The 25,332-nt window shown below is 38.5% G+C and overlaps 1 protein-coding gene across 4 annotated transcripts in view; it reads left to right on the forward strand.

Moving 5' to 3' along the window:
- SORBS2 (sorbin and SH3 domain containing 2) overlaps nucleotides 1–25,332 on the forward strand; it is a 208,821-nt gene that overhangs the window by 16,644 nt on the left and 166,845 nt on the right. For all 4 annotated transcript variants that reach the window (XM_081220854.1, XM_081220851.1, XM_081220852.1 and 1 more), the window contains exon 2: nucleotides 20,116–20,252. The gene's annotated coding sequence lies outside the window, so the exon portion shown is untranslated. The remainder of the gene's footprint in view (nucleotides 1–20,115; nucleotides 20,253–25,332) is intronic.

Here is a 25,332-nt window from a genome sequence, read left to right on the forward strand (position 1 = left end):
CGTTTGGATATTTGTATCTATGGCCTTCTGTGAATGGAACTCCCCTGACCTTAAAAATGTCAATATAATGATCAATTTCAGACTTTCCCTGTAGTATGTTACATATGAAAGGAGAGCTCTGCCGCACTGAATAGCACCAGGCGCCAAGACGACCCCAGACACTCATGAACGTGAGTGCACCTCCCCCACGGTCCCCATCACTCCAGTCTAGCCTTGTCCTTCCTTCTCCTCCATGTGTCTCTCCATTCTCCTTTCCTTGTCAGTGTTGTTTCTTTATGTGGTTATTATAAAAATCCAAATTATAGTTTGAAGTGCCATTTACTGTATTTAGTAAACAATTTTATGTTACTTATTGTTGGTTGCTACTTTTTAAAGGTCAGTAAATAACAGTATGAATTAAGTACTTTTTATGTTTTGTTAGCCCATAACTGCTTTTCCCTGTGTATAAGCCTTGTCAAAGACAAGTTTTCTCCAATTCTGCACGAAAATCCCTCGGATTTTTCAGGAAAGGAGGGAGCAGGCAGGGAGAAGCGTGCGGGGAGCTGTAGGGGAAGGTCCAGTCGTGGGCCTGCCCTTTACGAGGATGTAAGAGCTGGCATGTGACTTAACATCTTTCAACCACAGGTTGGGAACCAGAAAAATGAGGCTCTTATGCCTAGGTCACAGGCCCATTAGTTCTAGTACATGAAATAATTCATGCAAAGTACCCACAGCAGTGCCTAGCACATAACTGGCTCTCAATAAATGACAACTATGCTGTCAATAAAATTCGCCTGGGATGAAAGAGTAATGGGGATCTACCAGAGATCTTGACATAATAAAGCCCGACTGGGCCCAGAGCAAAAATTACATAATATAAGAATGAATTTCCACAATAGATAATTTAAAACTTCTAAATATAAAACCCACCAGACTTTCGATGGTCACATATTTCTTAAACTTGAAGTTTAATTTAAAACTCAAAGAAACTTCTAGAAGAGTCTAACAACACACTACTGTATCTTCTGGTCTTGCCTGAATTATATCACACTAAGGCAAACTATGCAGAGTATTAGCTGTGAACACAATACTAGGATAGAACGAGGGAGATCACCATTTTAAAGATCCTCATTCCAAGGAAGAGCCATCCTACCATTAACTAAGCTAACAGAGAAGAATTATAATTAATCCTACAATCCTAAAGTACTTGCTTCAGAATGTATTATACGGTCATTTGCCAATAGATTTACCTGCTTAATTTTCTTTTTCTTGAGCTGATCTAAAATTAATCTTCATGTCATGTGGTGTTGAGCTTTGTGATCTGCAAGGTTAGTTAGGAATGTAAAATAACTGTAAGTATTCTTATAAATAATAATATTCGCTACCATTCCCTGAATGAATACTGTGTCAGGCAGCTTGCCAAATTCTTTAAATACCTCACATTGACTGTACACAAAAACACTCTGATGAGGGTATTATTCTCATTTTACAGAAGAGGAAACTGGCTCTGAGAAGTTAAACATCTTGAACTGGGTCACACTTGTGGGGAAGGTAGAAATCCAACTTGGGTCGGCCAGATTCCAAGCCCTGTGCTCTAATATTTTTCTGCTTCTTTGTGGGAACTTCTCATTAGCAACCACCCCCCCCACCAAATATTATAACTCGCATGTTATCCTTCTCTATATTTTTCTTTGTGGACGCTATGGAAACATTTATTTACAAGACTACACCAAGTGTCTTTATTCTCAAAGACCAGAAACAACGCAACAATAGAGGTATGGAGGAAAAAAAAATCTATGAGGCCAATAATGATTATTTCTTTGTGGTGAGATTGCAGATGATTTTTCTTTTCTTCTTTTGCTTGTCCATATTTTCTAAATCAACATTAAGTTTTGAAACTTTCAAAATAAGGAGATGCATATAGGTGAGGACCAAAGGAAATTTGTGGGGCACCAATTCTGATGTTCTAAACATCAGAATTAGATGTTTAGACATCTAATTCTGATGCTACAATGCTAAGCAATAGGAATGAAAAACAAAACGAAATGAATCTCTGGATATAAATATTTTATCAATTCCCTTTTATTGTCATAATTCGCCTCCATTTTAATTTGGGAGGTTATTTGGAATATGTCCCACTGGAAAATTGATCACTGCCATCTTGATTTTCTGTGCTCAGTGTCAGTGGGCCTGTCTACTGGCAGTGATGGTTTTACCTCTGGATTAAGAATGACTAGTTCTACTTTGGAACCAAATACAGCGCAACTGGAGTTCAAAAAGAATTAAGAACAACTCCCTTTGTCACATACACGTGGCTACGTACACGTGGAACAATTTCCCTTTGTTAACCATGGCACTGTGATCTAAAGAAGAAGGTGGCCACTTTGAGAGCATGTACTTTGGGGGAAAAACAATCTTGTCTTCTTCACATTTTTAAGGTAGTACCTAGTATGATAGATAGCCTGTAAGAGTCCTAACCTGTATGACAAATTACATTTCACAGGGAAGTCCTAACACACTAGGTGAAATAGATTATCCAGAGCATTTAAAATAAGAAAAATAAGGGGGAAAAAACAATTCAAAAGATCATATCCAAAACATTTATTGTTCAATATACATTACATGACCTGCCTTGCCTGACTTGGTTCTCCCATTATTCCGTCATTCACTTTTCATTGGCATTAAGTAAGCTTCTTCTATGAATTAGGCACTGTACTATATGAAGAAAACAGAAGGTCTTGCCCTTGTGGTGCTTATAGGCTTGAGGTCTATTTATACTTTGTATATGAGGCTGAATGGCTCAATTCATGAATGTATGAGCCTGTACAAACAAAACATATGATGATATGAAATGTGGAGACGTTTTTTCTTAAATACTTACTGTATTCATAAATATATTTCCCAATTTTTTTCTAATATAGGTGGTGAATTTAGGCATACCATTGGATGATAATTAAATGGGGCATTAGCAAACTATATTCATTCTAATTTAAATAGATATCATTTTTAAGTTGCATTGAAAATAAGCATACTTTTCAGACTTAGTACTTAGAAAAATCTTTAAAGTTGTTTATGAAAAATGCCATTTTAATAAACATCATTAAAAGCAGCACATTGCTATGCTTTTAATCACATTGACACCGTTTATTGCTTTTCCCCACACTCAGGGTTTTCAACTCAATGTTCAAACTTTTTCAGAGGCTAGACATTATGGAATATTTATAACCAGGCACCAAAATCAGCTCTTCTTTCCATTTGTGTCATGTGAAAGAGGAAAGCAATTTCAATGAAACAGAATCAATGCTGAGTTACAAAAGTTGTTCATTTCAGGAAAATGTGATCAGGGAATCTTGAGTTCTGCCCTAAATTAATAAAGTCAGTTGTTAAGTGATAAAAGCATTTTAGAGTATTTATCTGTGAAATGAGAAATGCTTTCTACCCGCCCAACGGACTATTGTAAGAATAAGGAAGTTAACATTCTTGACCTTAAAACGTTAAAGTTTCTCAGTATAGAGGTTCCTTAGAAAACTAAAAATAGAGCTCCCATATGATCCAGCAATCCCACTCCTGGACATATATCCGGAAAAGACAAAAACTCTCATTGTAAAAGATACATGTACCCTGATGTTCACAGCAGCACTAATTGCAATAGCCAAGACATGGAAGCAACCTGAGTGTCCATCAACAGATGAACGGATAAAGAAGATGTGGTACATATATACACAGTGGATTACTACTCAGCCATAAAAAAAGAGTGAAATATTGCCATTTGCAGCAACATGGATGGACCTAGAGATTATCATCCTGAGTGAAGTAAGACAGAGAAAGACAAATATTATATGATATCACTTACATGTGGAATCTAAAAAATAATACAAATGAATTTATTTACAAAACAGAAACAGACTCACAGATATAGAAAACAAACTTATGTTTACCAAAGGGGAAAGAGAGGAAGGAGGGATAAATCAGGAGGGTGGGATCAAGAGATACACACTACCATGTATAAAATAGACAGACAACAAGGATTTACTGTATAGCACAGGAACTATATTCAATATCTTGTAATAACCTATTATAGAAAAGAATCTGTATATATATATCAAATATATATAAAACTGAATCACTTTGCTGTATTCCTGAAACTAACACAATACTGTAAATCAACTATACTTCAATTTTTTTTTAAAATGTTAGCTATTTTTATTTTTATCATTGTTTTTATGACTATTTAAAGACACCTAAACTGTCATCCACCTCTTTCAGTGGAAGTTTTTTTTTTTTTTTTTTAAGATGTTGGGGGTAGGAGTTTATTAATTAATTAATTTATTTTTGCTGTGTTGGGTCTTCGTTTCTGTGCGAGGGCTTCCTCCAGTTGTGGCAAGTGGGGGCCACTCTTCATCGCGGTGCGCGGGCCTCTCACTATCGCGGCCTCTCTTGTTGCGGAGCACAGGCTCCAGACGCGCAGGCTCAGTAGTTGTGGCTCACGGGCCTAGTTGCTCCGCGGCATGTGGGATCCTCCCAGCCCAAGGCTCGAACCCGTGTCCCCTGCATTAGCAGGCAGACTCTCAACCACTGCGCCACCAGGGAAGCCCCTATACTTCAATTTTGTTTTACAACTTTATTGGAGTATAATTGCTTCACAATGGTGTGTTAGTTTCTGCTTTATAACAAAGTGAATCAGTTATACATATACATCTGTTCCCATATCCCTTCCCTCTATACTTCAATTTTAAAAAATGTTGAAGTTTCTTTTACATGAAGAGTCACCTGTAACTGTGACTGGCTATGCAGAAAAATGGAGTGAAATATGAGTCCATAGATTTCTTGGCTCTTTTGAGGTGGAGATCATTCCAATTTTAGAGCTATGCAGCTACTCAGGTATCTTGTTATAATAATTCCCGAAGTTTATAGTCCTTATCTATTTGGGGGAAGCCATTAGTACATATCCAACAGATGAAATGACAAAGATACATTTATTTTACTTGTAGAGCCAGTGATTATCATGTAAGTGAGGATCAGGAATGTTTTAGTATAAATGTTACTTTGTGTACAAGTGTGGGCACTAATCAGTACGTGTTAATAGACTGATTTACTCACTTCATTGTTCTTGTGTTTTATATCTTAGCCCAATGCTAGTTCCTCTCAGAACAAAGTTAACAAAACCACTGAAGCAGCGACTGGAGATAAGTAGTAGGAAATAAGACCTCGAACCTCCTGCCTCCTGAAGTGTGTGAAACTAGAGCCATGTTTCATCAGCCTAGAAATTAGCAAGGGCCGTTCATAAACCTTTTAATCACTGTACGGATATTGTTTTTCGTCGAAACAGAAATGGCAAACACAGCCCTTGAGGCACTGCTCACTTTGATTTGGAAACAGTATAAGAATTTATATGAATTTATATGTATATAAAGAAACTTGAAACTCAAAACTTCTAAATATACTAAGACAGTGAGAGGATGGTTGAGAGGCAAGAATAGCAGCAAAATTACATAAACATTCCTCACCTTGTATGTTTTCAAGATTCTTTAGTATTTAGAAAGGAGATTTATGAAATATTGCATTAAAAATCAAGACAATTTCAATGTTATGTCTGTCTTGAATGATTCTGTTGTAAGAAACTAATATATTCTGAAGGCACCACACAAATTTATCCTTCTATAAATAGACCTATTTATATAACTATATAATATATAAATTATAATTATAAATGTAATTTATCACTGACTTGATAAATAGTCAAATTATTATGACTGTATTTTGAATAATTTCTGTATGAAACATGAAGGCTCTGATAACTCTGTATTCAATTAAAATCCACACAAGATGAGCTACTATGGGTGAGAATGAGTTCTCCATGGAGATGGTTAGTAGAAGGTGGGCAGTACCATTTCCTATGAACAGTGAAAGTACCTAATAATCATCTCAGGGCAGCACAAAAGCGAGCTTTAAAAATGAACCTTAACTATTGTAAATAGTGCTGCAATGAACATTGGGGTGCATGTCACAGATGTAGAAAACAAACTTATGGTTACCAGAGGATAAGGGGGGGAGGGATAAATTGGGAGATTGGGACTGACATATACACACTACTATGTATAAAATAGATACCTAATAAGAACCTGCTGTATAGCACAGGGGACTCTACTCAATACTCTGTAATGGCCTATATGGGAAAAGAATCTAAAAAAAAGAGTGGATATATGTCTATGTATAACTGATTCACTTTGCTATATACCTGAAACTAACACAACATTTACATCAACTATACTCCAATAAAAAATTTTTTTAAAAAAGACCTTAAACTGAATTTTGAGGATTCAAGGGGGAAAAAAAGAGCAATATTACATTAACTGGAAGAATAAAATCATCACAACAAAGATGACCTAACCTGGTCTAAATCTGTACCTCAACCCTAACCCCAAAGAATAATTGGAGCCCACAGCCAGGGGGTGCTCTGACACTCGGGAATCAGGTATTCACCAGCTCATGTTCTTCAGTTTGTAGGCTGTGGCGTTTGTTACTACTTGAAATTTCCAGCACCTTTGTGGTTACCCAAATAGAACGTGGTGCAGAAGTCCAGTCTGGAGTCTCAAAGGTGTGTTCAAATGTGCGCAAGTCTTTTATTTTTTTTAATTTTTTTGAATTATATTTATTTTTTTATACAGCAGGTTCTTATTAGTCATCCATTTTATACACATCAGTGTATACGTGTCACACGCAAGTCTTTTGAAAAGAGGCCAAGTGGATAGATCTTAATCAGGAACAAGAAAACAGAGTTCACGTTACAGAATGGTAGAGCCACTGCAATTTATAGCTCAGGTTTGGTTTGGCCACAGGTGATGGGCACTGTTTGTTAAGGCCTTTCCAATTCCTTCTTCTCTTACCCAATGTTATATATGCAAATCTAAAGGCAACCTGAATTTAGCCCTCTTTATCTGTCTTTGCAGGTAGGATTCATTACAGAGTATAATTGCAAAACTGGGCAAATAAGTGTACCCTAATGTAATGCTATAAAATGAACTCAGGGTTCCATTTTTTAGAATAGTTTTACTGAGCAAGCCCTGCATTAATAAAAATAATTTCTTACTGAGAATTATCTTACTTTTGAGTCATTTTTCTAATTATCTTAAATGGTATTATTCTCCTTTGATAATTTATTGATTCCAAGATCACTTTATTCTACTTGCGTGTCTGACTATACCTCAATTACAATATACCTAATACTGAACTTGGAAGCTCCAAATTTTACTTCTTTTCTCTTTAGGATATAGTCTATTAATTTCTTTCCACCACTGAATCCCTTCTTACTAGAATTATTGCAAACCTCATCTTCTCTACTGTTGATGTCTATTTCTTTTTATCTCTAAAAACCTCTTTTGGTTGCAGTTGAAGCCATCACCTGATACTTTAATGAGTCTACTATTGTGGGTAGCATTCACCTCTAATTTAGTTCATCGGGGGTTGAACACAAGTTTCTATCAAAGCTGCTCCCAGGCAAAAGAAAGTAGCCGTCGGTGGTGGAGTAGGCCTGGCGCTCGTGGTACAGACTGACAGGACCCAGTGGGAATTCTCATCCCAACTTAGATCTAGAATCTGCTGCTGATGCTGTTTATGCCGTTTCAGCCCCGCTGGGATAGAGTGTCTCAGACCCTGATCCTAGTGGTTCTCTATAAAGTGATCCTCTGAATCCCAATTTTCAAAATATAAAGGGGATGATTAGGTAGGTTTTATAGTGTTCTTTCCAGTTATGATTCAAGGTTAAATGAAAGATAAGAAATATGGGAAGCCAAAACTGGTGCCCCAAATCTGCTGACTATACCGTTTCTGAGGATATGTGTGTTGTAGCAGAGACCTAGGATAAGGCCAATACATAGAGCCCACCTCTCCAGGATCAGTGTGACTGGATGTAGGCATCAAGCTTCCGAGTCCCCACCGTGGAGACACTCAGTGTAGGGAAGAGAAAATGTGGGAGGGGCCAGGGGGAATCAAAGAGCAATCAGAAGATCTGAGTTATACATAAAAACTCCTACGACTCAAAGAAGAAATCAGACAACAACTCACAGAAATCATGGACTAAGGTCATTACCATCTTTCTACAAAAGAAGAAAATATAGGTGATATAGAGAAATAGCCTTATTTAACGATGCTATTTACAATCCCCTCAGGTAGCATAATGATCACTGTGACAACACTTCTCTATTCCTTAGAGCTTATCTTTCCCTTCCAAATGTGTGAGGAAAAGGTTGTCTTTTATTTACTTTTTACTTAAATCTCTTCCCCAGAACAGAAGTTTGATTGGTCAATGCCTGTCTCTCTCAGCTCTTTCACTTAAGTCAAGCCTTTTATGTATGATTGTGGTTGTTTCAGTTTCTCATGCAGGGTATCCCTGCCTGGTTTAATTAGATAGTCACTCAGTACATTCTAGGGACTGGACACTGTGCTGGGAACAGACGATACCTGTGTTTTTAAAGGGAAGCCTGTTCTCAAGGAGCCTGCAGTCTAGAAGGAAAATGACAGCAAACAGCAACAACAATACATCAAACATCTTTCCACAACAGGTGCTTAACTAACTGGCTCTCACACAGTCTCATTTCATCCTCTCAAAAGGCTCCCCCAAAGATAGGGGATATTGTCTGCAGTTTACAGATAAGAAAATCAAGGCTCAGACAGATTGAGTGACTTGCTAAAAGTGACAGGGCTTGTTACTAGGCAAGCTAAGCCCGATTCCAAACCTTGATTCTTTTTTCTTGCAATGTAATTATTGCATAATAGAGGCACTTATACTTCAATTATCACTCATCAGAATTGTAGTCAATGGATATAAGTTAGTGTATGTTTGTTTTTAGCAAAGGTGGATAGAATTATGACTCTGTTCCTCCCACCTGCTAAGGGAATGATAGATGCTCACAGGGGCTTACAAAGTCAATTCTTTTTTGCTTCTTCTGGGTTATTCATTTTAATGCTAATATCTTTTCCTCTTCCACCTTCTACTCACTGAATAAGATGATGATAATGCTGTTGCTTTAAAGAGGAAAATATCAACCATAGAGAAAGTCATTAGCAAAGATGGGAGTTTTCTTAATCCAGCTGTTTGACAATTCCATGAATGCTTATTTAAAATTAAAAATTTTTTAAACCCCATAAAAGTCTGAACGTGAGCTATCTGAAATAAATTTCAGGAAATTAAATTCAGTATCTCAGTGTGTCCTATCCATTTCCTTTTCCCCATCAGCAAAGTGAAAGTACACGTGTTTGCATAGATCAATGAATACTTTTGCAAATAATTTTTTTCTACCTGATTTAAAAAAATAACTGATGGTTACTGTGTGCCAGGTGTGATTTTTCCATACAGTATCTTCTTCAATCCCCTTAATAATGCTCTATGGTAACTAATGATATCCCCACTTTTCAGCTGAAGGAAGTGAGACTCAGAGATCATGCCCAAACCAAGCAGTGAATAAGGGGCACAACCAGAAAATTAACTAAGGACTATTTTTCCTCAAAGCCCATGCTTTTAACTACATGTCATGCATCATTGAGAAAATAATGATAACAACAGCAACAACCAACACTTATGCCTGTTGTGTATGAGGCATTGTCTTAAGAGCTTTGCGTATATTAACTCATTCAATCTTCATACCAGTCAGATGAGTCAAGTACTGCAATAGTTCTTATTTTCTTAATGCAAGAACTGGAGCTCAAGGAGATTCGAGTAACCATGCTATGGGAAGCAGTGGAGTCAGATTTGATGGTGGCAGACAGCCTCCAGAACCTTCCTCTCAGCCATCATGTTCTTCACAGATATGGATAGAAAGATAAAATATTTATACGTGACTGCTTGTTAGAAGATGGAATGTATTGCAATTTATATTCATTTCCTCAATTTATGGTACTTAACCAGAAGCCATGAGACAAGGACGCTTAAAATAATTTCCACATTGTATGTGTATCTTCAGTTTTATTTAAAAACTGGAAAATTATTGGCTTCCTAATCCAACATGCTTTTGCCTCAATTATGACGGAGAGCATTTACCATTTTAATAAATCATAAGTAGAAATCTTTAAGGTCATTTAATACTCAAACTCAAGACATCCCTAGCCTTGAATATTTTCTCAAAATCACTTTTTCTGTAACAAGGACAAACTCCATCATTCAATTTAGATTTTGAAAGCTCGGTAAACTACATTGAAGTGACCCTGTTCAAAGTTTTCCGAACAATGCTCTGGCAATGTCCACTGGAACAGGATAAACAATGGGTTCCTGTTTTGCATTTCCTGTATATTATTATGATATTCTTATTTCTCTTGATATCACTGATCATTAAATGTTAGTCTTAGAAAAAAGAGCCAACTACTTGACTATATTTATTTAAAGCCAAAAAGATTCAAATGCTGCAGCTCCAAGGGCTTCAAACGTATCAGCTCTGTTTTTCACTGCAATTTTCAATCCATTAGGAAATGATAAGGGGCCTGAAACTGAACACAGCAACTCTTGTGAGGGCTGATTGTTGATATCCAGAAGTACTTTCAGAACTTCCGAAACTATTTTGTACATGATATCTTTTTTTATTTTAATATTTATTTATTTATTTGGCTGTGCTAGGTCTTAGTTGCCATGTGTGGGATCTTTTAGTTGTGGCATGTGGGATCTATTTCCCCGACCAGGGATTGAACCCCGGGCCCTGCATTGGGAGTGTGGAGTTTTAGCCACTGGACCACCAGGGGAGTCCCATGTACATGACCTCTTAATAGCCGGCCTAATTGTCTTCTGCTATCTTTCAGCCAGCCTGATGTAAGAAAGTTGTCCTTAGATGGTTGTGTCATGTATGTTTGTAGCTTCAAGCAACAGATTACCTTTAACCAGGTGAGGGGTTGGTTTCCCTGAAACAACGAGAAGCCCAGGATGGGTTCAACTCTGCCTCAGCAGGTGCCTCCCAGAAGGGCATCTGCGTTTCCATCAGCCTAGAGGAGCAATGCCAGGTTAAAGGGCAAAGGGCAGAGCAGCCTTCTCCTCAGGAGGTTCTGTGTTATTATCGTGCATGTGAAATGTCTTGCCTGTAGCTTATCAGCCTGAACAAACTGCAAGGGAATCTGAGAAGGTAAGTTTTTAAATAGACATGGTACCAGGAGTCTGTAGCAAAGTTGAAAGCAAAAATGGACCCTCCACAGGTAGAAAACTGTGTCTGCCAGGACTGTGTTACATTATTTATTTCTGGAAATAATGAGTCTGGAAATAGTAAAATAAAATGTATCAGAGGGAAACTTCATTCGAAAATGACCCTGAAAGAAACCCTTGCTGAGAAAAAGAGGAAACTCGCTAGAAGGTAAAAATGTGAGCATTTACTTTGACTCAGATGTCCATTCCCCACCCCTCTGCCTGAACACAAGCTACCCACTGCTGCAGTCAGGAGAGGCCCTCTAGCACCTTCCTCTGGGGACCAGGCCAGTCCTGGCTCAGCCTGGAGTCTGAACAGTGATTTTCTCCCTTTTTTTGTAAAATTGAGATATCATTACTCATTTCTTGACATTTCTAACATGCCTCTCCCATACCATCTTATTTCTTGTGCTTCCTTTTTGTTAATAAGACTATTGTTGCTATTTTTAGGAGGTTGACCTTGCTGGTTAGACCGTTCCCACCCAAACTTTTCTATATCTGGCACTGAGGTAAACAGATGAGGTTGCTAATAGCCAGAGGCGGCTGGTCCAGAAGCTCCAGCCACCCCAGGTATGGCCTGGTCAGGTGACAACTGAAGGGATAATATTGCAGCAACATCTGTAATTCACTTGGGACACACCAACAGGTCACACAAAGAGGTAGGAAGGTCTGGATTAGAGGACAGATAACACAGAAAATATTAACATGTTCAATATCTGAAGCTTGCCATTTCTAACCTGCATTCATTTTAGGAAGAGGTTTTTCTTATGCACTTGATATAACGAATCTGTAGTTCCTTCTAACCCTTGAATGCTGGTCAACTCTTCCTTTTTATTCTTTACTCATATTTCATCTCTGTGAGTTTCAAGAAAACTTTTCTAACATTTTGTGTATTACTTATATATGACTGTCCTTGCAAAATTAACTTTTGTGGCCATAGTAACCATGGAAATGTGCCATGGATTGTTGGGTTAATTAGTTTGTTTTTTAAATGCCTCAGAAAAGATACTTTTCATGCTGTGCTTTGATGACTTCAAAGTGTTTTACAAATGTATGAAAAGAATATACAAAACAGTACATCTTCCAACATGCTTAGGCCATAACCAGCATCCCTGTGCCCATGGTAGAAGAAAGCGTTACACAGCCTCTTCCCAGGCAACAGGGCAAAGACCAGCACCCAGTCTCTGATTCTGCTCTGTAGCCCAGGCCACACAAAGCTCTCCTTTCCTCGCCTTTGCCAGAGAACAAGATCACAAATCTCCCAGTTTCTCAATGGCTTGTCATTCCTTGTGTGTTTATAACTAATGCACTGTATGGACATGAGAAAGGGTTTCAAGTCACAGGAATGACAATGGCCTGACCAGGCAGTGTTGTTGGTGTGATACTTCATGTCTGTCTGCCTGTGTGTCTGCTCATCAGGTACCTATAAACAACATCAGTTATGGCTTGTAGAGAGCCAGGTGGTTATAACTGTCTAGCAATATACAGACAAATATATCATTCTCTCCAACAACCCTAATCAAAAGAAATTTTGATCAGGGACCCCAAGTGAGTGATTAATACACCCTAATGGTGTATTACATAGTTCTGAAAAAGGTCTGGAGAGATGATGTGAGAATGCAGGTAACTTGATTTATTTCAAGCCTATTTTAGAAGATAAATGCAAATTATTAAGATAATAGAATATATTATATCCCGAGGGGGAAAATAAGTGCTATCTGATACTTCAAAAAGCTTTTAAATTAAATACGTAACTACAAAGCAATACAGTTCAGAGCATCTTCTTGGTTGGAAGCAGCTGCTTAATTAGAATATAGAGTTTTTGCTTTCTACAAGATACTTTCATTTTACAAATTCTCGTTACTATACAGCAAAAATGCCATCGTGTGTTGCTTAATGCCTTGAGCAGGACTTATTTAATCAAATGCACACTGAGCCCTTCCCCTGTGCAAGGCACAAATACAACACACATGTCAGGGGTACGACGAGAAGGGGAAATAGGAAAACTACATGAATCAATCACTCAAACAAACGCAACGTTTGACATTGGAGGGAATGTGAGGAATGGGATTCTTCAAGGGTTAAAAACAGTATAATTTGAAGTCGGGGAGCCTGATTCCTCCAGCTCTGTTTTTCTTTCTCAAGATTGCTTTGGCTATTCGGGGTCTTTTGTGTTTCCATACAAATTGTAAAAAAATTTTTTTGTTGTTCTAAATCTGTGAAGAATGCCATTGGCAATTTGATAGGGATTGCATTGAATCTGTAGATTGCTTTGGGTAGTACAGTCATTTTCACAACATTGATTCTTCTAATCCCAGAACATGGGATATTTCTCCATCTTTTTAGGTCCTCTATTAACGCATATATGTGGAATCTAGAAAAACGGTACAGATGAACCTATTTTCAGGGCAGGAATAGAGACGCAGATGTAGAGAACAGACATGTGGACACGGGGGCTGGGGGAAGAGGAGGGTGGGATGAATTGGGAGATTAGGATTGACATATATACACTACCGTGAGTAAAACAGATAGCTAGTGGGAACATGCTATAAAGCACAGGAAGTTCAGCTTGGTGTTCTGTGACGACCTAGATGGGTGGGATGGGGGGAGGTGGGAGGGAGGTCCAAGAGGGAGGGGATATATGTACACATATAGCTGATTCACTTCTTGTACAGCAGAAACTAACACAACATTGTAAAGCAATAATACTCCAAAAAAAAAAAAAAAAAAGCCAACAAAAAAGCTCGACCTTGGCTGGAGCAGGGAAACCCTTCCTGAGGAAAAGGCACTTCAGCTGAGGGCTGAAGGGTGCACGAATCCACTGCTGAGCACGGCAGGGCATTATTCCCGGCAAGAGGGAATAATGCACGCACAGGCCCTGACCACGGCCCATCCCAGGAACTGAGAGAAGACCAGGGAACCTGGAAGAAATGGAGCTAGAAGGAGGGTAGGAGATGTGGGTGGAGATGTGAGAAGATAGCAGGTCGTGCAGAGCCTTAAATAGGCCCCTTTACGAAGGTTTATCTTAACGATTTTTCTACCATATGCAGCAACTGTTGCATATGCTCAATTTCAACGGCATATAAATATCAAGAAAAGCTTAGTCATGGTTATATAAAACAGCAGAGGCACTTGCTAAATACATATAGAGTTCAGACAGTAAGATTAAAAACAATAAGGTTTTAACTAGAAAAGTGAGTTGTAACAAAGGTTTTAAGAAGTTCTTTCTATAGAATCTCTTGCACTTGATACTGGTTATTTAATCGTTCCTTCAGACTGTCACCTTATTTAGTAAAATTCAGTCCCAGATTGCATAATGGCACATGAGATGGCAAATCACCTCCTAAAACACATTCGCTTCACATTGGTAACCAGGAAGCAGAAATAAGTGGACATATGATTTGACAACTTTAGATGCAGATTATGGGGGCGAGGGGGAATGGCCAAATGGCATCTCTGTTAAGTCCAAGCAAAAGTTGAGATGTTAGAGTTAGGAAGGGGTTTATAGCTCAATTCTTCTACCTCCCTTTCAGGGCACGAGTGCCGAGGGCTTGTGTGACTGGTCTGAAACCACTCACCTCTTGGGCTTGGGTTTATTCACTGTTCCACACGTGTAACACTGAGGTTCCTGGAGATGGCCCTGCTGACACTTACTAAGGGCATGATGCTTCCAAGCATCACCAGTTTTGTTGAGCATGCTTTACTCTGTTTCATGTGGTCTAAGCAGACAAGTGTAAAAGATGTTAGTACACTTAATCTAGCCTTCATTTTGCATTCAACATGCCAGACTTTGGGGGTCTATCCCCTCCTTTGATCAGCGTTATCTGATGTCTATCGTCTCTATAGTATGAGAATCTGACTGCCCTTTCAGTACATCTTTGAAACTCATGCCACTGTTTCAGACGGTCGTGCTGCCTCTCCCTAAGCACTAAGATATTTGACTAAGAGAATGACGCATTGTTCCCCTGGAATATTAGACAATGCTACCCAACCGACATGGCCACGAAAACCTTCAAACATTTATACTGCAACTCACTTTTCAAAGGACTTCAGAGGGGAAAAAAATGTAACCTGGAAAACAATATTCATGGGAAAACTACATTCACTTCCTTCCTACTGAGATCCTCTCAATTAATAGGAAGTGATGAGGAATCAAATGAGAATTCGGAGTTCTCTTGGGAAAAAAATTTAAACAGCTCTCAAAGAAGCCCTCAAAATACGTGTACTCAAGAACCCATGCACATAAAAGTCCCTAGAAATCATCATGGTATCTGAAAACAAATTACTACATTTGGCCATATATACTAACCTGCACAGATTCTACTATATTTTAATTATTTAACCAATAATAGCATTTCCAACGTGCCAGACTTTTCTACATTCCTTTCAAATGACAGCTATTCTAATCCTCACAACAGCCCACTGAGATAGGTCCTATTTAAAGAGGAGGAAACAGAGGCACAGGGAAGTGAAGTAACTGACCGGGATTCTAACCCAGACACACTGGCTCCAGACTCTCTGCTGTGAAGCATTACACATATCTTAAAGTTTTCTGAAACAACCAACCAACCTGTGAGACATAAAGCTACAAATGGTCGCTGCATACAGAACTGGGAGTTTTAAATATTACCAGTGTGGGTCCGCATTCTCTCTTACAATGAGGATTTTATTTTCAGGAAGCCCTTTGAGCCCACAAGGCTTTGGTGCCACCTGAAAAAGTGAGAAGTCACTTGGCAAACTGGTGAGGTCATTCAAAATAGTGTGCTCCCTTATTTAAGGGTGGGCAGAGGATCCAGAAGCCTCTCCACTCTAAAATACCAATCTTTCTCATGGTTCTAACAAGTGGAGTGTTATCTGACTTCATAAGATCCTTTCTTGAGACATAAATACCTTTGAGCATGGTTTGTTCTACATCAACTGTGCCTTAGCTACATTGTGTTAATTAGACAAATACTTAACCGAAAACAATCTCAGTTTTTCTTATGTGCTATGGAGGGAGAGAAGGAAATGTACAGCTAGACTGACTTCCAACCTTTCCATCCATTTTTCCCCCTCTTCATCTCAGAACGATTATTCTTGCTCGAGCCTCTGAAACCAAACCTGTCCTTTTGGAGAGTTTAAGAACCTCAGTGAACATGGCGGCCGGTCCCACTCATGCTTTTTGCAAGGGTTCTTGTAACTAGGTCCTTATCTTAGTCTTTGGAGCCTGCATCTCTGCCGGCAAACTTGCCAAGTGTTCTAATTCCTCCAAGAATTAGTTGTTGACCCATGGATCACTCTTTTAAGTAGCATGGATCAAGACCAGTGGTTCGCCAAGTGTGGTCAAGAATCACTGGGGACTTGTTAGAGATTAGAATTTCAGGCCCCTTCCCAGACATACTCAGTCAGAAACGAGGGGTAGGAGCCAGCATTCTGTGTTTTGACAAGCCTTCCAGGAGACTCTGATGCTCGTTACAGTTTGAGAATCACTGGCCTAGATGGCACTGCCCAATAAAAATAGAATGCAAGCCACATTTGTACATTTAAAAGATTCTGGCATTTTAAAAAGTAAAAAGAAACAGGTAAAATTAATTTTAACAACTTATCTTATTTAACCCAATATGTCTGAAATACCATTTCAACATATGATCAACAGTCTCTTTTTCATACTAAGTCTTCAAAGTCTGGTGTACATTTTGCACTTATATGACATCTCAGTTCTGACAAACCACATGTTAAGTGCTCAACAGCCATATGTATCCATCATATTGGATAGCCAAGCTCTAGACTTAGTGATAATAGCATTAACTTTTATGCTTTCTATGCATCAGCATTGCTTAGTTAAGCATTTTGTGTGCATCATCATGTAAACCCTCCCACAACTCTGTGGATTGGTACTGTTATTATCCCCATCTTATACAAGAGAAGGGTTATGCCAAAGCCCTATTTAGTGCTACGCCAATATAAGAAGTCCAACTCTAATATAAGCATTTTCCAATGATTTTAAATCAATTTATTTGTAAAAATAAAAAAAGAGAGAAAGAATATAAATAAAATCATTAACGGTAGTACAGTTGGTACAATTGCTAAGGCATTAATAACTTATAAAAGACATGGTGGTTGCAAAAGTAGAAAAGTCCAAAATTTAGTCTTCTAACCTTTAAAAATATGCCTCAATCTGCACTCTTCTGTGACATCAAATCTGTCAAAAGGTGCTTATGGACAGGCTGTCTGGACAGTCAGGGTCTTTGGGGAACAAAGGAGACCTGGGTGAGTCACCTGGCAGTGTAGGACTCATCCTAAATGGGGAGCTAGCAGGGTCATAACCTGTTCATTCAAGTGCAGATTGACATAAAATGATTAATAATAGTTAAACAGGAGGCAGCGGGCTTCTCTCAGTATTGGTGTGAAAAGCAGGTAGTTTGGAATTTAAAAATAATGGTTGACTTAGTACTCAAAGAGTTAATCTTTATCTGTCCCCTTAACTTCCATAGGTTCTCAAGGAAGGCCAATTTAAAAATGTATTTTCCTCTTCATTATAAACTACTGTAAGGAGGAAAAAGTAAAAACAATTAAAATTCTTTTTCTGAGGCTAGTCTTCCATTTTTTTGCCAGAATTACCATTTATAATTTTGACCAAGTAAAGTAAATATCCGATTTTAAACTGACAGTTATTTAAGACATATTAAAATGGGACCGCTTAAAATAAATGAACAGAAAAATGCATTATTCTACAGAGATCTTTTTAAAAACCCTGCTTCATATTTTAAAAATAAGGTTAATCTTATTTTTAAATTTTGATTACATGTTTCAAATGTAATTTATAATTTTTAAAATTTAAATATCTGCATAGTTTTAACATGAGCGTATCATGACAAAAGATTTCACTATTTTACCGCAGTAGTTGAAATAGCAGTCGTGTAACTTTTTAAAAAAACATATCACGCATAGTCTTCAGTATTTTCTTTCTTTTTTCCTCCAGTTTTATTGAGATATAATTGACATACAATACTGTATAAGTCAAGGTGTACAGCATAATCATTTGATTTACGTACATTATGACGACCACAATAAGTTTTGTGAACATCAATCATCTCATATAGATACAAAATTAAAGAAATAGGGAAAAATGTTTTTCTTATGATGAGAACTCTTAGGATTTACTTTCTTAACAACTTTCATATATAAAATACTGCAGTGTTAATTATATTTATCATGCTGTACATTACATCCCTAGTACTTACTTTTAACTGGAAGTTTGTACCTTTTGACTGCCTTCACTCAATTATCTTTCCTCCAACCCCTGTCTCTAGTAACCACAAATCTGACCTCTTTTTCTGAGTTTGTTTGTTTGTTTGTTTCTGGAGTATAATTGACCCACAACACGATGTTAGTTCCTGTTACACGGCATAGTGTAACAGGATTTCACATTTCTATACATTTCAAAATGATCACTACAATAAGTCTAGTTGCCATCTGTCACCATACCAAGATATGACATAGTTACTGACTGTATAGATTCCCCACACTGTACATTTCATACCTGTGACTCATTTATTTTGCAACTGGAAGTCCCTACCTCTTATTCTCCCTCACCTATTTCTTTCCTCTAATTAGTTTCCTCTATTAGTTTCTCTAATCAGTTGCAAGGAAAGAGAGTTGAATTGATCTGAGCCTCTGGTAACCAACCTTCATAATATTAACTATAAAATATATCAAGGTGGTTTGTATACTGGACTAAGATCAGAGAATCTTCTTTCACCTCTCCGCAGTACTTTCTGACTGCGCAAGCCTTCTCTTTGTTATGAAGAAAAGGGAATTGAGAGGATTCAGGGATTTCATCTACATAGAATAAAGGCTTTTATAAAAAATACTTAAGTGTTTCCTTGGTAGGAAGTAACTAATTTTCCTTCTTAGGGGTGTTGCAAAAGGTATAATGAAGCAATGGAAGTCAGGAGTCCGTCTGATGACGCATATCTTCCTTCAGTCAGAGTAGAAAGAGATCTCCATCTCCAGTTGCTATGGTTTGAATAGACTGTGGAAAAGAAGCTGTAAAAGTCTGTAGCAAATTCTGTCCTTATTCTTGCTGCGTTTGTGTGCTGTAAGCCTTTTGAGGCAAAGACCTTGTTAATTTTGTCCACTATTGTATTCTCAGAGTTCTTGGCAGATAGTAGACTCAGTACTTGCCACAAAAATATTTGTTGAATGAATGAATGAATCCAATTTGTAGATCTTAATTCATCATTCTACAAACAAAATGAAAGCTCAGAGTTTGCCAGTCATTGCTGGTGACCCAATCTGAAATATTTCTTCGTTGGCCTTTGGAGGGAGAGGCAGGGGATGGGTGCCTGTCTGCGTCTTGTCACTGAATGGACCCCAATCTCTGCCAACAGATAAGAAATGTCAACAGCTTAACCCAGTAGCTGTCAAAAATAGCATAGTTGATGAAACTGGAAATTTGGGTGTGGGCTAGAAATAAACCATTTGTCTTCAGTCTTAAGAAGGATAGGATGATAACAGCTATTCCTCCCAGAGAGATCTAAAATATTTTTTAAGACCCATATAAGCAAGCAAGGAACTATCAGAAGAAAAGTCTTTCCTCTCAATAAGGCATAAATAGAACATCTTATTTTCAACAAACCAGGTAGATCATTTTGAAAACACGAGGATTATGGCAAAGCACTATGTTTCTTTAAGATTTCAGTCGAAATGTTTTATTGTGTTTTGTTTTCAATCGTGCTGGCAGTTTTCCTCAAAATGTAAATGAATATTTGCACAGTGAAGCAAGTTGTTGTGGGTTTCCTGGTTTGTGTCCCGCCCCCCTTCCCCGGAGGGGGGCTGTGGCGATTCGGCAAGGTTTTTTCATCCCTTGCAGACAACCCCGGCTGCTGTTAATGCTGAAAATAGCTCAAACGCTCTCAGAACAGTAGCACCACCCAGCAGCTGGGATTCTTTCCGTCTCTCATTTGCCTTCTCTCTTGCCTTTTTTTTCCCTTCAGACACTTGGGTTGGACTTAATCTTAAACCTCTGGAGTTCAAGACCTTTTAAAAAGGGCTAAATAAACAATCTCCACGTGTAAAAGGCCAATGACTCCTACCTCTCTTCAGAGCAACTGTTGAACCCGGCTGCCTGTAGGTAAGATTTTTCTTTAATTCTGGAGTGATGTTATTGGTTTATGATGTTTATGACTAATGTCTTTTAAATAACTTGTTAACCAGGAGAATAAACGGGGGTGCTGAACGATTTCCAGGTAAATACGGTGCTCCAGGATACAGCAGTAGCATCTGTGCATTTCTGTGGCTGTAATTTTAAACTGTGCTGAACGCACTCCGTCATGTTGACCTGCAGTACAGACCCGCCTGTGATTGAGCTGCAGCAGAACGCTAATTAAGCTTCATTGCCAGAGTCGTCCAGAGCCTTGCAGACATCCTAATTTTCCTGTTTAGACGGCTTACTTATTTTTAACTTTCTAAGGGCCTTTTTTTTTTTTAAGGAAAAAGATGCAACTACCTGAGGAAAGGAGATATATTAGTAATTATTTTAAGGACAGGGAGATAGCTCTACCTTAGTACCTTCTTTCATCACTGTGCTGTTCATTACTAGCGTAGAATGAGAACAGTTTCTGTTTGTTGGTTTGTTTTGTTTTTTTGTATACTCCTAGCACAATTCGGTGACTCGGTTTTGAGAATTCCTTAACTAGCTGACTGTCTTCGGCTAGCAGGTTTCTCCAATGTGACAATATAATATTTTGGAGAGTTTTCTGTGCCTCCCCCTCCCCTACCTTATGCTTGGTCTTGACATTCTGCAAAGTACTTTGATCTGTGGACTTTAACTTCAAACACAGCATTTACTTTCGTTATGAGTATTTACTGTGTTCAGTAAAAAGTCTTTTTTTTTTTTTTTTTTTTGGTTGAACGCTTTTGTATTATTTCCTTTGAATAAGCTATTGGGCTTTGGTTTTCTCTCACTGATATGTGTTAGGTTTTATCAGTACAGGGACCCCCAACTGAGAGGCCAAGACTATTTTATGGCAAGTTTCTCTGACCATTATAGACTTTATGAGAGCTCTCTGTTGCCCTCCGAGCAGATGTCTATAATCAAGCAGCAAATGACGGTGCACAGACCAGATTCTATCAACCCCTCACTTGAGTGCCTCCAAAATTACCATGTGCCTTGGGGACTTACTGTTGCTTTTTAACATGGACACTGAAGTCCTTGGAATTTAGAGATTTTTGTTTCCAAAGAAGTTTATTGGTGTCACACCATATGTCAAAAGAAAAATGCATTTTAAACACACATCTTCTGGGTAACTTTTTTTTAAAAAGGAAAGAAAAAAAGAAAGAAAGAAAAAGAAGAAGAAAAAATAAAGAGGAAAAAAAAAGAAAGTTAAAAAAAGAGAACTAGGAAAAAAAAAAAGGAAAAGAAAAATCCTCTGTAGCCAGAAGTCTGTTATGGTAGTGAAACTTCTGCTGAATGAGGGATAAGGAATGAAAAAAACGTATTTCCTAAAATAGACAGAGTGTAGCACTTTCTAGTCATTCAGTCAAATTCTTTATTTTGGAGAAAATTCATGTGTATATTACATTTGTTTGTCACTCTTTTCTTCACCACAAGCAAAGGATATTTTCAAAGTCCTCAGCCAGATACTGAGCAAGCTGCCCCTGTGTCCTGGTGAATGTGAAGAGTAGAACGAGCCTGATCCTGTCAGGATTCTGTGTAAGTCCCCGACTGTGGGGACGGATACACTGTGCTCCGTGCTCTGCACCTTGCTGACAAGGAAGAACGCCAGTGGCTGCAGGACTCCTGTTCAGAGGGGTGGAGTAGGGAGTCAGCTATGGGAGACGTCCCCCAGATTAGGAGCAGATGCAGTATGATCTCTAGAACTGGGACTAAGATAGTAGCAGAACCTAGAAGCTATTCAGTCTAAATTTTTATTTCCAAAAGCTGGACATTTAATTGCTAACTTTCTCCCTTCAGATCTGCATAATATGGAGCTTTTTAATCGTCCCATTTCTGTGATGTGTGTACAGTCAAAACTTGAAATCCTCCAGTTATTTTGAGCATACACTTCCCTGCCTTGGGGGGTTCTAGAATACTCTCCTCCTTAATACTAGGAAGGCTTGATTTGGCATTGCTGGGGAGAAATGTATTGCTAAAAGGCAATACAAGTTCAGCTGCAGAATCCAAAGGATGAAATAGGTTTGGAACATGATAGAGGCCATTAAATTCTTAGGCAAGCCATTTTTTTCGTGTTTTGTTGGGTTTTTTTGTTTCTTTGTTTCCCTCTGCCCCTTAATTTTACTCTGAAACTTTGGCTTGTTTGAATGTGAAACTCAAGGAGAAACCTCGCCAAAACCACTGAGTTTCACATAGGTTCCACATGAAAGAAGTATTCTACCCAGCCTTGCTTGAAACTTGGCCCATGTTTTGCCAAAAGTTTCATGAATGTCAGTGAGCCTGGATTTGAAACATAATCCCAAACCAGGTGACTTCTGGCGACTTTGAGGCTGTCCTGTAGAAGTATAGCATCTGTCAAACAAGGACACCCCTTATCTTCATATCTCCGACTAATTTCATGTGTATACACATTTTTCCAATAAACCTCCATTTGTTCTATGATGTTTTAAAGCCAGGGTCAATCCTAATATGAATTTTTATAGCTGTGGGATTGAAGCGTTGGCAAATAGAAGTCTGCATTTTAAATTCCAACACAGTCTGAACCAAGTGGTGTGAACATGTTGGTATAATTCAGCTGAGGAAGGAAGTCCCAGGAGAGTCATGGAATGTCTTTCTTTGCTTAAATATACTTCTGTGCTTGTGTGGAACAAAGAATAACATTTTGTCCAGGTCTATCTGCTTGACAGTATGCCTTTTGTTCGCTCTCCAAAGGTGGTGTCAAATGTATTGGTGGAAAAATAATAAACTTCCAGATATATATATATTTTGCCCGCTTAACTGATATACTCCTAGGGAACACTGTAAGCATTAAAAAGTTCAGTACTGATACTTGTAATGTAATGTATACTGAGGATAAAGGGGTACTCAGCAGAGTCTATTTTCTTCAGAAAAGCTTTACCTAGAGCTGTTGTGTGACAGTCTAATGGGCTGGGTGGTGAAGGTGTGTGTGTGTGTGTGTGCGTGTGTTGAGTGATTGGAAAGGAAGAAGGGATTTGTAAGCTTTGTTCAGCAAATATGTTATATTTAAACCAAAAACAACTGAGAAGAAGGGGACAAAGACGAGAGCAGTGGAAATAAGAGAGCATCTGGAGTAGAGGATGAAGCATCAGGATGGCTCCGTGCTGCCTTCTTTAACCAGGCTTTCTCCTAGAAACTAAAACTCTACCTGCAAAGTACCCACACCTGGAATTTTATTTAATACTCAGGATTATCAGAGATAACAGATTGTATTTTTATTTCACCCAGTGCATAGGTGTTTCACATTCAGTAACTACTTTGATTTCCTGGATCATCTATCTTAAGGTGGGGTGGTATCACTATTAACATGGGGTTGGTCATGTAGGCATTGTGTTCCCAATGTACAGGTGAGGCACTGACCCCCCCAAATTGCTGCATCATCCAGTAAATGGCAGGTTGGCTCTCATGTCTTAGTAAATAGCATTCCTAGTAAATAGCAAATGGCAGGTTGGCTCTCATGTCAAGAGCTTTCAGAGTGTACCATTCCACCCCATTGCAAAATACAAAGACATAAAACAAGTTAAAAGGGCTTCCCTGGTGGCGCAGTGGTTGAGAGTCCGCCGTTGCAGGGGACACGGGTTCGTGCCCCGGTCTGGGAAGATCCTACATGCCGCGGAGCAGCTAGGCCCGTAAGCCATGGCCGCTGAGCCTGCGCGTCCGGAGCCTGTGCTCCGCAACGGGAGAGGCCACAACAGTGAGAGGCCCGTGTGCCGCAAAAAAAAAAAAAAAAAGTACAAGTTAAAAATAATAGCCAAAGGATAGTAAGAAAATGACGGGTCCAAGCAATGAAAGAGCTATTTCAAGTCATAACAACTTCTGACTTTCTATACTTCACTGAGAGAAAAACGTAAGCAAAAGAGGGATGAGGATTACGGAGAAAGACACACATGAGCCAGTGGTATAATGAACCAAAAGTTATGACTTGGTTGATTGAAACAAAAGATACAGGTCCGCAAAAAGAATCAGGTTAGTAAAAACACAGCTTAAAATAATGTGCTCTCTAATGAAAGGTCAATTCAGTATTAGAAAAGATAGAATAGAAACACTAATCTCTTGTTCTGAAGATAAATTTGGGCTTGAAAAAAGAAAACTGAATTTAGTTTAATGGAAAAACACATGTACAGCATGTGTTTTTTTTTTTTTTTTTAATTTTATTTATTTATTTATTTATTTATTTGGGTCTTCATTGCTGTGCGTGGGCTTCTCATTGTTGTGGCTTCTCTTGTTGCGGAGCATGGGCTCCAGGCATGCGGGCTTCAGTAGTTGTGGCTCGCGGTCTCCAGAGCTCAGGCTCAGTAGTTGTGGCGCATGGGCTTAGTCGCTCCACGGCATATGGGATCTTCCCAGGCCAGGGTTCAAACCTATGTCCCCTGCATTGGCAGGCAGATTCCCAACCACTGCGCCACCAGGGAAGCCCAGCATGTGTTTTTAAATGTTGTGTTTTGGCTACTTTGACCCGTTGCAAATCCTGGTCCAAGTACAACTTTGAATTGGTTTAATTTTAGTGGAGCCGTTGCTCCTGACATGCATTCAGCTCAGTGGTACTTCTCTCGTTCAATTTTGTAAACCTAAGAAATTTGGTTGGTTTCAAATTTAGCTCCAAGCAGTGTTCAGAAGTTTTGTGTTTGTTTGACCTGACCATTTAAATATTTTAAAACTACACAGCACTCAAACTTTAGAACAAATTCTTAATGCTAAAAACACTTAAGAACATTGAAAAAGTTATATATAAGTACATTGTCTGCAAATTTAATGAACAACCAAATATAGTTAACAATACAGTTGTGATCTAGATCAAAACTATTTTCTATTCCACATTTAGCTGTTTTACTATGAAAGTATTCACTTTTTAAAAAATTGTTATTATACTGAGGTTAAAGATCATGGTTAAGAATGGAAAACTGGGAATTCCCTGTCAGTCCGGTAGTTAGGACTCTGCACTTTCACTGCTGAGGGCCCGGGTTCAATCCCTGGCCGGGGAACTAAGATCCTGCAAGCTGCAGGGCATGGCCAAAACAGA

Source organism: Mesoplodon bidens (assembly GCF_964165515.1).
Source record: "Mesoplodon bidens genome assembly, chromosome: 20".
NCBI classification, from domain to species: Eukaryota; Metazoa; Chordata; class Mammalia; order Artiodactyla; family Ziphiidae; genus Mesoplodon; species Mesoplodon bidens.